Source organism: Bombina bombina, chromosome 2 (genome assembly GCF_027579735.1).
Source record: "Bombina bombina isolate aBomBom1 chromosome 2, aBomBom1.pri, whole genome shotgun sequence".
Taxonomy (NCBI): domain Eukaryota; kingdom Metazoa; phylum Chordata; class Amphibia; order Anura; family Bombinatoridae; genus Bombina; species Bombina bombina.
Window position 1 is genome coordinate 1,000,847,305 of NC_069500.1, and position 14,168 is coordinate 1,000,861,472.

General features: G+C 38.9%; 1 protein-coding gene across 4 annotated transcripts in view; it reads left to right on the forward strand.

Moving 5' to 3' along the window:
- The window catches only part of ALPK1 (alpha kinase 1), a 527,820-nt gene that overhangs the window by 179,930 nt on the left and 333,722 nt on the right, over positions 1-14,168 (forward strand). For all 4 annotated transcript variants that reach the window (XM_053703556.1, XM_053703555.1, XM_053703557.1 and 1 more), the window contains one exon: positions 3,291-3,350. The gene's annotated coding sequence lies outside the window, so the exon portion shown is untranslated. Of the gene's footprint in view, positions 1-3,290; positions 3,351-14,168 lie in introns of those variants that run through there.

Consider the following 14,168-nt stretch of genomic DNA (forward strand, 5'->3'; position numbering starts at 1 on the left):
CAATGAGGAAAAGAGAATAATATATTTACCACCCACTGAATGTGCATACTGCTTTACTTTTCTAAGATATTTGGATCTTATAATATCTCATAGACGTGACAGACTGACTGATATTATGTATATGCTTAAAGTGAAATTGTTAAATCATATAGGAGTCAAACATAATCATTTAGAACAGTTTATCTAATGGTTTTCTACTGAAATTCTATAGGAAGTTTTGTTGATTATTTAATAAACTTTTCAAAGCATTGTGATCTACCCCTTTGTTGTTTATCTGGCATTTAAGGGACATACAACTTAGAGTGATGGTAAAGTTGTCCTAACTGCAAACCGACATGTAAATATCCCCCAAAATAAAATATGTTTCATTCATTATTATTTTTTTAGATTAGCATATTTATAAAGATAGTATATATTTCGCCGTTATATTTAGTACCTTCATCCTCCGCCTGTCTCAGATGGGCATTTTTTTTAATGGCATTTATTTTAACATCCAATAGTATTGTGTGCCTTTAGGCATTTATCTCTATAGAAAATATGCCCCTTCTTTAACATGCGTGTGCACTAGTTATTTTCCATACTTAATTACTTCTTGCATGTTTGTGTGTCGCTCATCTGCTTTCCTCATAGAAGGGAATTACTCCCTACATATAGAGCCGGTGGGACCACTCTCTACATCACAGACTTCAACCGGCAATGGGGGGGGGCGGAGGAAGATTAGTTGCGAGGTAGGATTTAGAATTAAAATTATATTAACCCTTTCGTGCCGGGGTTAACATGTCTAGATCGGAAAAACAACTGTTCCGATGTAAACAAATTGAAATTTCGCGATTGTGCACGAGATCGTGAGATTTCAATGATGGGATCGCGTCAGGGGGGCTTCCCTATGATGCTAGGCTCGCCCTCCAGACCACGATCCCATCAGGGAAGCGCCAGTGGCTTCAGGAAAGCCAAGCGGTTAGGACATTGTATTCCGTCCATCGGCGCTAATGCCCAGCAAAATTCAGACGGAATACAACGTTATAACGGCGTTAAAAGGTTAAAACAAAAATCACTATTTAGCGGTTTTACTTGATCACCTTGCCTATTATTTAAATTTTATATATATATATATATATATATAATAGTGATTTTTTTTAAAATAAATATCTACACCTATATATCTATATGAAGATATACAGGTATATATATACCTACATATATATATAAATATGTAATTAGAATTGCAAAGAACACTATCTACTAAGTAAAGAGCATTGGAATGTAAACTATTTACATTAAAACACAGGAAAACATATTAAAAGATATTAAAATAGTTTTTTTCATGTTTATACACTTTTTTACACATACGTACACATGAAGATACACACACACACACACACATATATATATATATATATATATATATATATATATATATATATATATATATATATATATATATATATATACAGGGAGTGCAGAATTATTAGGCAAGTTGTATTTTTGAGGATTAATTTTATTATTGAACAACAACCATGTTCTCAATGAACCCAAAAAACTCATTAATATCAAAGCTGAATATTTTTGGAAGTAGTTTTTAGTTTGTTTTTAGTTTTAGCTATTTTAGGGGGATATCTGTGTGTGCAGGTGACTATTACTGTGCATAATTATTAGGCAACTTAACAAAAACAAATATATACCCATTTCAATTATTTATTTTTACCAGTGAAACCAATATAACATCTCAACATTCACAAATATACATTTCTGACATTCAAAAACAAAACAAAAACAAATCAGTGACCAATATAGCCACCTTTCTTTGCAAGGGCACTCAAAAGCCTGCCATCCATGGATTCTGTCAGTGTTTTGATCTGTTCACCATCAACATTGCGTGCAGCAGCAACCACAGCCTCCCAGACACTGTTCAGAGAGGTGTACTGTTTTCCCTCCTTGTAAATCTCACATTTGATGATGGACCACAGGTTCTCAATGGGGTTCAGATCAGGTGAACAAGGAGGCCATGTGATTAGATTTTCTTCTTTTATACCCTTTCTTGCCAGCCACGCTGTGGAGTACTTGGACGCGTGTGATGGAGCATTGTCCTGCATGAAAATCATGTTTTTCTTGAAGGATGCAGACTTCTTCCTGTACCACTGCTTGAAGAAGGTGTCTTCCAGAAACTGGCAATAGGACTGGGAGTTGAGCTTGACTCCATCCTCAACCCGAAAAGGCCCCACAAGCTCATCTTTGATGATACCAGCCCAAACCAGTACTCCACCTCCACCTTGCTGGCGTCTGAGTCGGACTGGAGCTCTCTGCCCTTTACCAATCCAGCCACGGGCCCATCCATCTGGCCCATCAAGACTCACTCTCATTTCATCAGTCCATAAAACCTTAGAAAAATCAGTCTTGAGATATTTCTTGGCCCAGTCTTGACGTTTCAGCTTGTGTGTCTTGTTCAGTGGTGGTCGTCTTTCAGCCTTTCTTACCTTGGCCATGTCTCTGAGTATTGCACACCTTGTGCTTTTGGGCACTCCAGTGATGTTGCAGCTCTGAAATATGGCCAAACTGGTGGCAAGTGGCATCTTGGCAGCTGCACGCTTGACTTTTCTCAGTTCATGGGCAGTTATTTTGCGCCTTGGTTTTTCCACACGCTTCTTGCAACCCTGTTGACTATTTTGAATGAAACGCTTGATTGTTCGATGATCACGCTTCAGAAGCTTTGCAATTTTAAGAGTGCTGCATCCCTCTGCAAGATATCTCACTATTTTTGACTTTTCTGAGCCTGTCAAGTCCTTATTTTGACCCATTTTGCCAAAGGAAAGGAAGTTGCCTAATAATTATGCACACCTGATATAGGGTGTTAATGTCATTAGACCACACCCCTTCTCATTACAGAGATGCACATCACCTAATATGCTTAATTGGTAGTAGGCTTTCGAGCCTATACAGCTTGGAGTAAGACAACATGCATAAAGAGGATGATGTGGTCAAAATACTCATTTGCCTAATAATTCTGCACTCCCTGTATATATATACACACATTATAACCCTTTTCAGTCAAACACCTTGGGATATATCATATCACAGACTCCTACATATACTGAATTCTTACACGTGGTCAGTAGTAGCTTATAAAAGACTGTACAGTTTGATATTTGATGGAAGTAAATTGTAACGTCTCATTATACTCTATCTGAATCATGAAAGTTACATTTTGACTTTAGTGTGCCTTTAATTTAGACACATTTTTTGTTTACTCACTAGCTTTTTTATTTTATTTACCATTCTCTCTTACTTTGTAGCTCTTCTTCCATGAACAATTGATATTGGAATGAGCGTATCCTCTTGACACTAGTGTGAAGGTGAGTGCTATTAATAATAACATTAAGATGGATATTGTACGGGGAAAAAAAATCTGCCTTGTGCAAACAAGAGTATCTAAAACTTTATTTGATTTTTTTAATGTTCTTGTGCTGAATAAAACAATTATTTCTGTGGGAGTTGTCCCTACAAGCCAGTGAAAAGTAGATATTGTATATTATTATTTAATTTTACTATTACGCTTTATTTATAAAGTGCCAACATATTCTGTAGCGCTGCCCATGGGTACAATTAATTTAAATAAAACAATGATACAAAACTTGTAAGTGGCAAGACAAAATTTTACAAACAAATACAGGAGTATTTGAGGGCCCTATTCCCGTGGGAAGTTACAATCTATTTTTCTATTAGTATTCAAACCCTTGCATTTTAAGAGAGAAACTCAAAATAGCCAGAATGGAGTTTGACAAAACACAAAAACCCCATGTTTACAGAAGGAAAAAATAAGCTTTTAACCCTTTGATTACCAGGTTAATTTGTCTACATCGGAACAACGTTCCGATGTAAACAAATTGAAATCCTGTAGTCGTGCACGCGATCGCGAGATTTCAATGATAGGATCGGGTCAGAGGGGCGTCCTTGTCACGCTAGGGCACGCCCTCCAGACCGTGATCACATCATGGAAGCGCCGTTGGCTTTAGGACAGCCAACGGTTATGACGTTCTATTTCGTCAGAACGGCACTAAAGCCCAGTGTAATTATGATGGAATAGAACGGCATAATGGCGTTAAAAGGTTAAAGTAAAGAACAACATCCCTACCGTGAAACATGGAGGGGGCTCAGTGATGTTTTGGTGTTGCTTTGCTGCCTCTGGTACTGGGTGCCTAAAATCTGTGCAGGGCATGATAGAATCAGAAGACTATCAAGACAATCTGAAGGGAAGACTGCCCAGTGTGAGAAAGCTGTGTCTCAGATGCAGGCCATGGGTCCCCCAGCAGGATAATGACCTGAAACATACCTCAAAAGCACCCAAGTGTGGAGGAGAAGAAAAGATTGGACCATTCTGAAATGGCCTTCTGTGAATCCAGATCTGAATCACATTGAACATCTGTGAGAACGTCTGAGAGAACAGGAGCAGTTCAAAATCCCAGTCTAAAAGTGCAGAAATCGTATTCAGAGCTACAGAAAGAGCTTGATTGCATTTATTGGTTTGGAGGCTGTTCTACAAAATATTAGGTTAAAGGGACAAAATAAACTTTCATGACTCAGATAGGGCATGCAATTTTAAACAACTTTCAAATTTACTTTTATCATTAAAGTTGTTCTCTTGGTACTCTTTGTTGAAAGCTAAACCTAGGTAAGCTCAAACTGATTTCTAAACCATTGAAGACAACCTCTTCTCACAGTGCATTTTGACAGTTTCTCACAGTAAGAGAATGCTAGTTTATGTGTGCCATAGAGATAACATTGTGCTCACTCTCATGTAGTTATTTATGAGTGAACCCTAGCTAATTTGCAAGTCTGTAAAAAGAACTGAGATAACTGGGCCATCTGCAGAGGCATAGATTCAAGGTAATCACAGAGGTAAAGTATATTAATAAAAGTGTTTGGTTATGCAAAATTGGGGAATAAAGGGATTATCTTTTTAAACAGTAACAATTTTAAAGTAGACCCTTTGAGTTGCTGACCCCCTGTATCATCAGACTGTCCCTGACTGAGTAGACTATCCCTTTAAGAGTACCAACACCTTTGTCCATGCCATTCTCATTTGTTTTACAGTTTAATTGAATAGATACAAATACCGTTGTGTGTGTCTCTCTTCTCTCCTCTCTCTCCTCTTTCTCATCCCTCTTACTCTCTCTCTCTCTTTCTCTCCCTCTCTCTTATCTAACTCTCTCTACTCTTTCTCTCTCCTCTCTCTCCTCTCTCTCTTTTTCTCCTCTCTCTTCCTCTCTTTTTCCCTCCAACTCTCTCTTCTCTTTTTCTCTACTCTCTCTTCCCTCTCTTCTTCTTCTCTTTCTCCTCACTCTTGTCTCTCTTGCCCCTCTCTCTACTTTCTCTTCTCTCTCTCTCTTTCTCTCTCTCTCTCTCTCTCTCTCTCTCTTCTTTAACTCTCCTCTCTCTCTCTCTCTCTCTCTCTCTTCTTTAACTCTCCTCTCTCTCTCCTCTCTCTCTCTCTCTCTCCTCTCTCTCCTCTCTCTCTCTCCTCTCTCTCTCCTCTCTCTCTCTCTCCTCTCTCTCCTCTCTCTCCTCTCTCTTCTCTCTCTCTTCTCTCTCGTCAAATACACACATTGTTTTTGTGTTACAAGAAAACGTGCAGCATATCTTTGGGAGCAGTATTGTAAGCAAATCATATAACTGTTTTGTTGGCCAAAGTACTAAATGTTATCTTCTTAGCAACTTTATAAAATGAAGAGGAGTTTAAATAGCAAATAACCCTGCAACTAAGTGTAATAAATCAATTTAGATAAAACAAAATCTGCACTAACTCAGCCTTAACTTAGTAAGTAATACCAAATTATTTTTATTACTGTATTATAAACAACCTTTGTTACATGACTTATCTTTTTTTTATTCTGACTTGCATTTTTAAAAAGGGACAGTTCACCCTAAAAAATTGTCCCCTTTAAATTATTCCTAATGATCCATTTAATTTGCTTGAGTGTTTTATTTACAAGTAGCGCCTTTACTCCTTTTTCAGCCTTTGAAATAGCTGATTTAGCCTATGGTATCCCAACCTATACTGAAAGTTTCTATACTGGAGTCTAGGCTGTTGACAACCCTATGTAAACACAGCCAGTAGAGGAATTTACACACCCAGTGAGATGCTGGATAGTTAAGTAATAAAATAATAATTTTTCATTGTTTTCTCTAAGTATTGAACTTTGGTTTTCCAGACAGATATAAGATAAGGAAGCAAGCCTGTGTACACAAAGTGATAACATAATGAGATCTGATATTATCTTTAAAGGGACAGTCTAGTCAAAATTAAACTTTCATGATACAGATAGGGAACGCAATTTTAAACAACTTCCCAATTTACTTTTTTAAAATTTCTTTTTATTGAGAGACATGAAATAAATGCAATATACAGTTATACAATTAATTCCCCCATAAAGATTTATAATACATCAATGTGATTCGCAGATCACAGGGGCATCGTAAGAAAAAGTATATGACATAAAGATACACAAGTTACACCTGTGAGAGTACACCTATACCAGATGTCCTCTGCATGGGTCCTCTGAAATTAAGCCTGAATCCATATAGGTAAATTCTGTCTACGTATACACCATTAGGAATAGGTATAGTAAGTCGATTCTAGGCCATGGGGAAAGAACCATTGTGTCTCAATTTTATAACATAAAACAACAAACATACAAAATAACACAAAACAAACAGAACAACAAAAACCTGTTCAAAGTGCGATGCTCATGTATGCTATTGGCAGTTTTGCAGAAATGGGGCTGGGTTAGACTATGCTGCTATCAAAGGATAAAATGTTATCCCACTTATGAAGTATATAGACATTGAAGAGAAGCGGGACCACTGAGCATAACCAGCTTATATGTGTAAGATGAACATATGAGGGTATCAGCAGAATGAGGAGACTTAAAAGGAAAGTCAAGTCAGTAACAGTGTAAACCCACCAAAATAACAAGATATGGGATGTTTAGATATGACCCATACATGTCTCCCATTATTAAGTAAATCTAACGGATTGACCTAAAACTAAGTAAAAGTAAGGATAAACAGAGGCAAAGGAAATAATAATTATTTCCCTGTATCCCGAATATTACCACACTATACAGAATCTGTCGGTGTATGCTGAGTTTTCTAGATGTGTCTAAGAAAGGCAACATTGGCGATATTCGCATTGGCAGCCTAAATATATTTTTACTAGAAAATATGTGTGAAGCTAAAGTATCATAAAAGTAAATTGCGACTGTCGCGTATAGATTGCACTGCGAGTGGTTAACAATGCGTGCAGAAGGCCACAATACTGGGGATAACCAAAAGGTACATGAGAAAGCCATAAAAAAAATTTAACAGGGTGACGGAACTTATGGAGAATAATTAACTGTTTTCTATTGAATGACATACAAATATTGAATCTCTAATCTGCGGGGATACATTTGGATTGGCTAATTCTGCCTATAATGAGTAGTGCTTCATATTTTGTCAATTAGGGAACAAAAATTAAATAATAAAACTATAACAAACCACATGTACAACAGCAACACACAGCATAAGTGCAGGGGATGCATCCAGCGATACTTCAGTAATTGCAAGGTTCCAATCTGACATGTATACAGCATTAAAGGACATTTCACCTAAAGCATATGACAAGACTCTGTATGTGAGGGAACATCAAACAGATAGTTACTGAGATTGTGTATCTGCAGAGATATAGCTATAAGGAGCACATTTGCTGGTGGAGGTGGAGTATTTTTCTTATTTCTCCATACAAAGTATTATCCGTGAAGATAGTTTTGAGAAGGATCAGGGTGTCAGGTATTAGAAGTTAGTACAGAGCAGTGTGTTCAAATGAGCAGTAAATCCTTTATCTATGCAGGTACAAGGCTCCAATCTTATATACAAGGCAATATTGTGTTTTGGCATTATATATATATATATATATATATATATATATATATATATATATATATATATATATATATATATATATATATATATATATATATATATATATAAAAAAAAAAGCAAAGAGAACTACATGTCAAACAGATTAAATAAAACAAAACCATAACTAAGTCACAAAGGCCTAGATTTGGAGTTTGGCGGTAGATGGGTTGTTAACGCTACGCGGGCTTTTTTCTGGCCGCACCATAAAATTAACTCTGGTATCGAGAGTCCCAAAAAATGCTGCGTTAGGCTCCAAAAAAGGAGCGTAGAGCATTTTTACCGCAAATGCAACTCTCGATACCAGAGTTGCTTACGGACGCGGCCAGCCTCAAAAACGTGCTCGTGCACGATTCTCCCATAGGAAACAATGGGGCTGTTTGAGCTGAAAAAAAACCTAACACCTGCAAAAAAGCAGCGTTCAGCTCCTAACGCAGCCCCATTGTTTCCTATGGGGAAACACTTCCTACGTCTGCACCTAACACTCTAACATGTACCCCGAGTCTAAACACCCCTACCCTTACACTTATTAACCCCTAATCTGCCGCCCCCGCTATAGCTGACCCCTGCATTATATTATTAACCCCTAATCTTCCGCTCCGTAAACCGCCGCAACTTACATTATCCCTATGTACCCCTAATCTGCTGCCCCTAACACCGCCGACCCCTGTATTATATTTATTAACCCCTAACCTGCCCCCCACAACGTCGCCGCCAGCTACTTACAATAATTAACCCCTAATCTGCCGACCGCAAAGCGCCGCCACCTACGTTATCCTTATGTACCCCTAATCTGCTGCCCCTAACACCGCCGACCCCTATATTATATTTATTAACCCCTAATCTGCCCCCCTCAACGTCGCCGACACCTGCCTACACTTATTAACCCCTAATCTGCCGAGCGGACCTGAGCGCTACTATAATAAATGTATTAACCCCTAATCCGCCTCACTAACCCTATCATAAATAGTATTAACCCCTAATCTGCCCTCCCTAACATCGCCGACACCTAACTTCAATTATTAACCCCTAATCTGACGACCGGAGCTCACCGCTACTATAATAAATGGATTAACCCCTAAAGCTAAGTCTAACCCTAACACTAACACCCCCCTAACTTAAATATAATTTACATCTAACGAAATTAATTAACTCTTATTAAATAAATTATTCCTATTTAAAGCTAAATACTTACCTGTTAAATAAATCCTAATATAGCTACAATATAAATTATAATTACATTGTAGCTATTTTAGGATTAATATTTATTTTACAGGCAACTTTGTAATTATTTTAACCAGGTACAATAGCTATTAAATAGTTAAGAACTATTTAATAGTTACCTAGTTAAAATAATAACAAAATTACCTGTAAAATAAATCCTAACCTAAGTTATAATTAAACCTAACACTACCCTATCAATAAATTAATTAAATAAAATACCTACAATTACATACAATAAAACCTAACACTACACTATCAATAAATAAATTAAATACAATTCCTACAAATAACTACAATTACATAAACTAACTAAAGTACAAAAAATAAAAAAGAACTAAGTTACAAAAAATAAAAAAATATTTACAAACATAAGAAAAATATTACAACAATTTTAAACTAATTACACCTACTCTAAGCCCCCTAATAAAATAACAAAGACCCCCAAAATAAAAAAATGCCCTACCCTATTCTAAATTAATAAAGTTAAAAGCTCTTTTACCTTACCAGCCCTGAACAGGGCCCTTTGCGGGGCATGCCCCAAGAAAATCAGCTCTTTTGCCTGTAAAAAAAAACATACAATACCCCCCCCCAACATTACAACCCACCACCCACATACCCCTAATCTAACCCAAACCCCCCTTAAATAAACCTAACACTAAGCCCCTGAAGATCTTCCTACCTTGTCTTCACCATCCAGGTTCACCGATCCGTCCTGGCATCCGGTGCTGAAGAGGTCCAGAAGAGGCTCCAAAGTCTTCCTCCTATCCGGCAAGAAGAGGACATCCGGACCGGCAAACATCTTCATCCAAGCGGCATCTTCGATCTTCTTCCATCCGGTGCGGAGCGGGTCCATGTTGAAGCAGCCGACGCGGATCCATCCGCTTCTTCCGGCGTCTCCCGACGAATGACGGTTCCTTTAAGGGACGTCATCCAAGATGGCGTCCCTCGAATTCCGATTGGCTGATAGGATTCTATCAGCCAATCGGAATTAAGGTAGGAATATTCTGATTGGCTGATGGAATCAGCCAATCAGAATCAAGTTCAATCCGATTGGCTGATCCAATCAGCCAATCAGATTGAGCTCGCATTCTATTGGCTGATCGGAACAGCCAATAGAATGCGAGCTCAATCTGATTGGCTGATTGGATCAGCCAATCGGATTGAACTTGATTCTGATTGGCTGATTCCATCAGCCAATCAGAATATTCCTACCTTAATTCCGATTGGCTGATAGAATCCTATCAGCCAATCGGAATTTGAGGGACGCCATCTTGGATGATGTCCCTTAAAGGAACCGTCATTTGTCGGGAGACGCCAGAAGAAGAGGATGGATCCGCGTCGGCTGCTTCAACATGGACCCGCTCCGCACCGGATGGAAGAAGATCGAAGATGCCGCTTGGATGAAGATGTTTGCCGGTCCGGATGTCCTCTTCTTGCCGGATAGGAGGAAGACTTTGGAGCCTCTTCTGGACCTCTTCAGCACCGGATGCCAGGACAGATCGGTGATACCTGTTGAGGTGAAGACAAGGTAGGAAGATCTTCAGGGGCTTAGTGTTAGGTTTATTTAAGGGGGTTTTGGGTTAGATTAGGGGTATGTGGGTGGTGGGTTGTAATGTTGGGGGGGGGTATTGTATGTTTTTTTTTACAGGCAAAAGAGCTGATTTTCTTGGGGCATGCCCCGCAAAGGGCCCTGTTCAGGGCTGGTAAGGTAAAAGAGCTTTTAACTTTATTAATTTAGAATAGGGTAGGGCATTTTTTATTTTGGGGGTCTTTGTTATTTTATTAGGGGGCTTAGAGTAGGTGTAATTAGTTTAAAATTGTTGTAATATTTTTCTTATGTTTGTAAATATTTTTTTATTTTTTGTAACTTAGTTCTTTTTTATTTTTTGTACTTTAGTTAGTTTATGTAATTGTAGTTATTTGTAGGAATTGTATTTAATGTATTTATTGATAGTGTAGTGTTAGGTTTTATTGTAGGTAATTGTAGGTATTTTATTTAATTAATTTATTGATAGGGTAGTGTTAGGTTTAATTATAACTTAGGTTAGGACTTATTTTACAGGTAATTTTGTTATTATTTTAACTAGGTAACTGTTAAATAGTTCTTAACTATTTAATAGCTATTGTACCTGGTTAAAATAATTACAAAGTTGCCTGTAAAATAAATATTAATCCTAAAATAGCTACAATGTAATTATAATTTATATTGTAGCTATATTAGGATGTATTTTACAGGTAAGTATTTAGCTTTAAATAGGAATAATTTATTTAATAAGAGTTAATTAATTTCGTTAGATGTAAATTATATTTAAGTTAGGGGGGTGTTAGTGTTAGGGTTAGACTTAGCTTTAGGGGTTAATCCATTTATTATAGTAGCGGTGAGCTCCGGTCGTCAGATTAGGGGTTAATAATTGAAGTTAGGTGTCGGCGATGTTAGGGAGGGCAGATTAGGGGTTAATACTATTTATGATAGGGTTAGCGAGGCGGATTAGGGGTTAATAACTTTATTATAGTAGCGCTCAGGTCCGCTCGGCAGATTAGGGGTTAATAAGTGTAGGCAGGTGTCGGCGACGTTGAGGGGGGCAGATTAGGGGTTAATAAATATAATATAGGGGTCGGCGGTGTTAGGGGCAGCAGATTAGGGGTACATAAGGATAACGTAGGTGGCGGCGCTTTGCGGTCGGCAGATTAGGGGTTAATTATTGTAAGTAGCTGGCGGCGACGTTGTGGGGGGCAGGTTAGGGGTTAATAAATATAATACAGGGGTCGGCGGGGTTAGGGGAAGCAGATTAGGGGTACATAAGTATAACGTAGGTGGCGGTCGGCAGATTAGGGGTTAAAAAAATGTAATCGAGTTGCGGCGATGTGGGGGAACCTCGGTTTAGGGGTACATAGGTAGTTTATGGGTGTTAGTGTACTTTAGGGTACAGTAGTTAAGAGCTTTATGAACCGGCGTTAGCCCAGAAAGCTCTTAACTACTGACTTTTTTCTGCGGCTGGAGTTTTGTCGTTAGAGCTCTAACGCTCACTTCAGAAACGACTCTAAATACCGGAGTTAGGAAGATCCCATTGAAAAGATAGGATACGCAATTGACGTAAGGGGATCTGCAGTATGGAAAAGTCGCGGCTGAAAAGTGAGCGTTAGACCCTATTTTCAGTGACTCCAAATACCGGCGGTAGCCTAAAACCAGCGTTAGGAGCCTCTAACGCTGGTTTTCACGGCTACCGCCAAACTCTAAATCTAGGCCTATGAGAATAAATGAACTGTCACATCCGCATGTAGTACAAAGTAAAATAAGCATTGCGATAAGCTTTACTGAGTCTCAGCGTACAATGTAACCTGGAAAGCAGTGTATTGTTTATCAAACTCGGCACAGGTTTTGAGGATTATTCAAGGAGTGCATTAGTTCAAACATCAGAAGAGCCGGCTTGAGTATCATGGTCTTTCCGTTGTTAGCCTATACCCTCTTTGGTCGACGCTACTGTTTCGTAGTACAAGTCCGGTAACCATTTTATCTGATGTACAGGATAGTAGAGAAGGGCAGTTCGCATGGCAGAAACAACTGTGAGCACTGGGGGAAACACATAGCTGCGTCTCCAAGAAATGCAGGGGGCTTTGAGAACCTTTCAATGGTGAACTGCCGCGAGATGGGCACTAGATGTAGCAGTGCATATCCCAAGGCTAGCTCCGGAACATGCATGGAGGCAAAATCCTGTGATAGGTCAGCTGCTAGTGGCATCCCGGCGCTTCGCCTCTCGGTACCCAGGATAAGCATCGGGTTCTCCAGATGAGTGCCTGATATAGCAACTAAAATGGACCCTCTAGGACTGCAACTGTGCACAGCAGACGTTTGTAGAGGAAGCAAATCCTCTTTCGCGTGACAAGACCAAGATCTCTCGGCTGGAACTGAGAGAGGAACTGCTGGGTCGTCAGCCGCAGCGGGCCCATGCAGGTCCGTGGTGGGTGAGTTTTGCAGATCTTGTACTGGGGAGTAGGTTTGCGTGGTTACACAGTCACTTTTGGGAAGGCCGAACCTCCCATTTACTTGAACCTCCTCCTGTAATTTCTCAAAGCTTAGGAGTAAGCGATCAAATGTAGGCAGAAAGATTTTGAATATCTGTGCAGTAACCTCCTTTCTTCTGTTATGTGCGATCAGTCCACGGGTCATCATTACTTCTGGGATATAACTCCTCCCCAACAGGAAATGCAAGAGGATTCACCCAGCAGAGCTGATATAGCTCCTCCCCCCTACGTCAGTCCCAGTCATTCTCTTGCACCCAACGACTAGATAGGATGTGTGAGAGGACTATGGTGATTATACTTAGTTTTTATGACTTCAATCAAAAGTTTGTTATTTTACAATAGCACCGGAGCGTGTTATTACTTCTCTGGCAGAGTTTGAAGAAGAATCTACCAGAGTTTTCTACTATGATTTTAACCGGAGTAGTTAAGATCATATTGCTGTTCTCGGCCATCTGAGGGAGGTAAAGACTTCAGATCAGGGGACAGCGGGCAGATGAATCTGCATTGAGGTATGTAGCAGTTTTTATTTTCTGAATGGAATTGATGAAAAAATCCTGCTATACCGTTATAATGACATGTATGTATACACTTCAGTATTCTGGGAATGGTTTTTCACCGGAACTACTCTGTTAAAGGTCACTAATCCTTTTAATAAATATGTCATGTTAAACGTTTTTGCTGGAATGTAGAATCGTTTACATTGCTGAGGTACTGAGTAAATAAATGTTTGGGCATTATTTTCCACTTGGCAATTGTCTGCTTTAAATTGTGACAGTTTCGTTTCTCCTCACTGCTGTGTGTGAGAGGGAGGGGCCGTTTTTGGCGCTCTTTTGCTACGCATCAAATATTCCAGTCAGCTACTATTATATTTCCTGCATGATCCGGTTCACTGACAGATCTCAGGGGTCTTCAAACTTCTTTGAAGGGAGGTACATTCTCTCAGCAGAGCTGTGAGAATTTTTATTGAC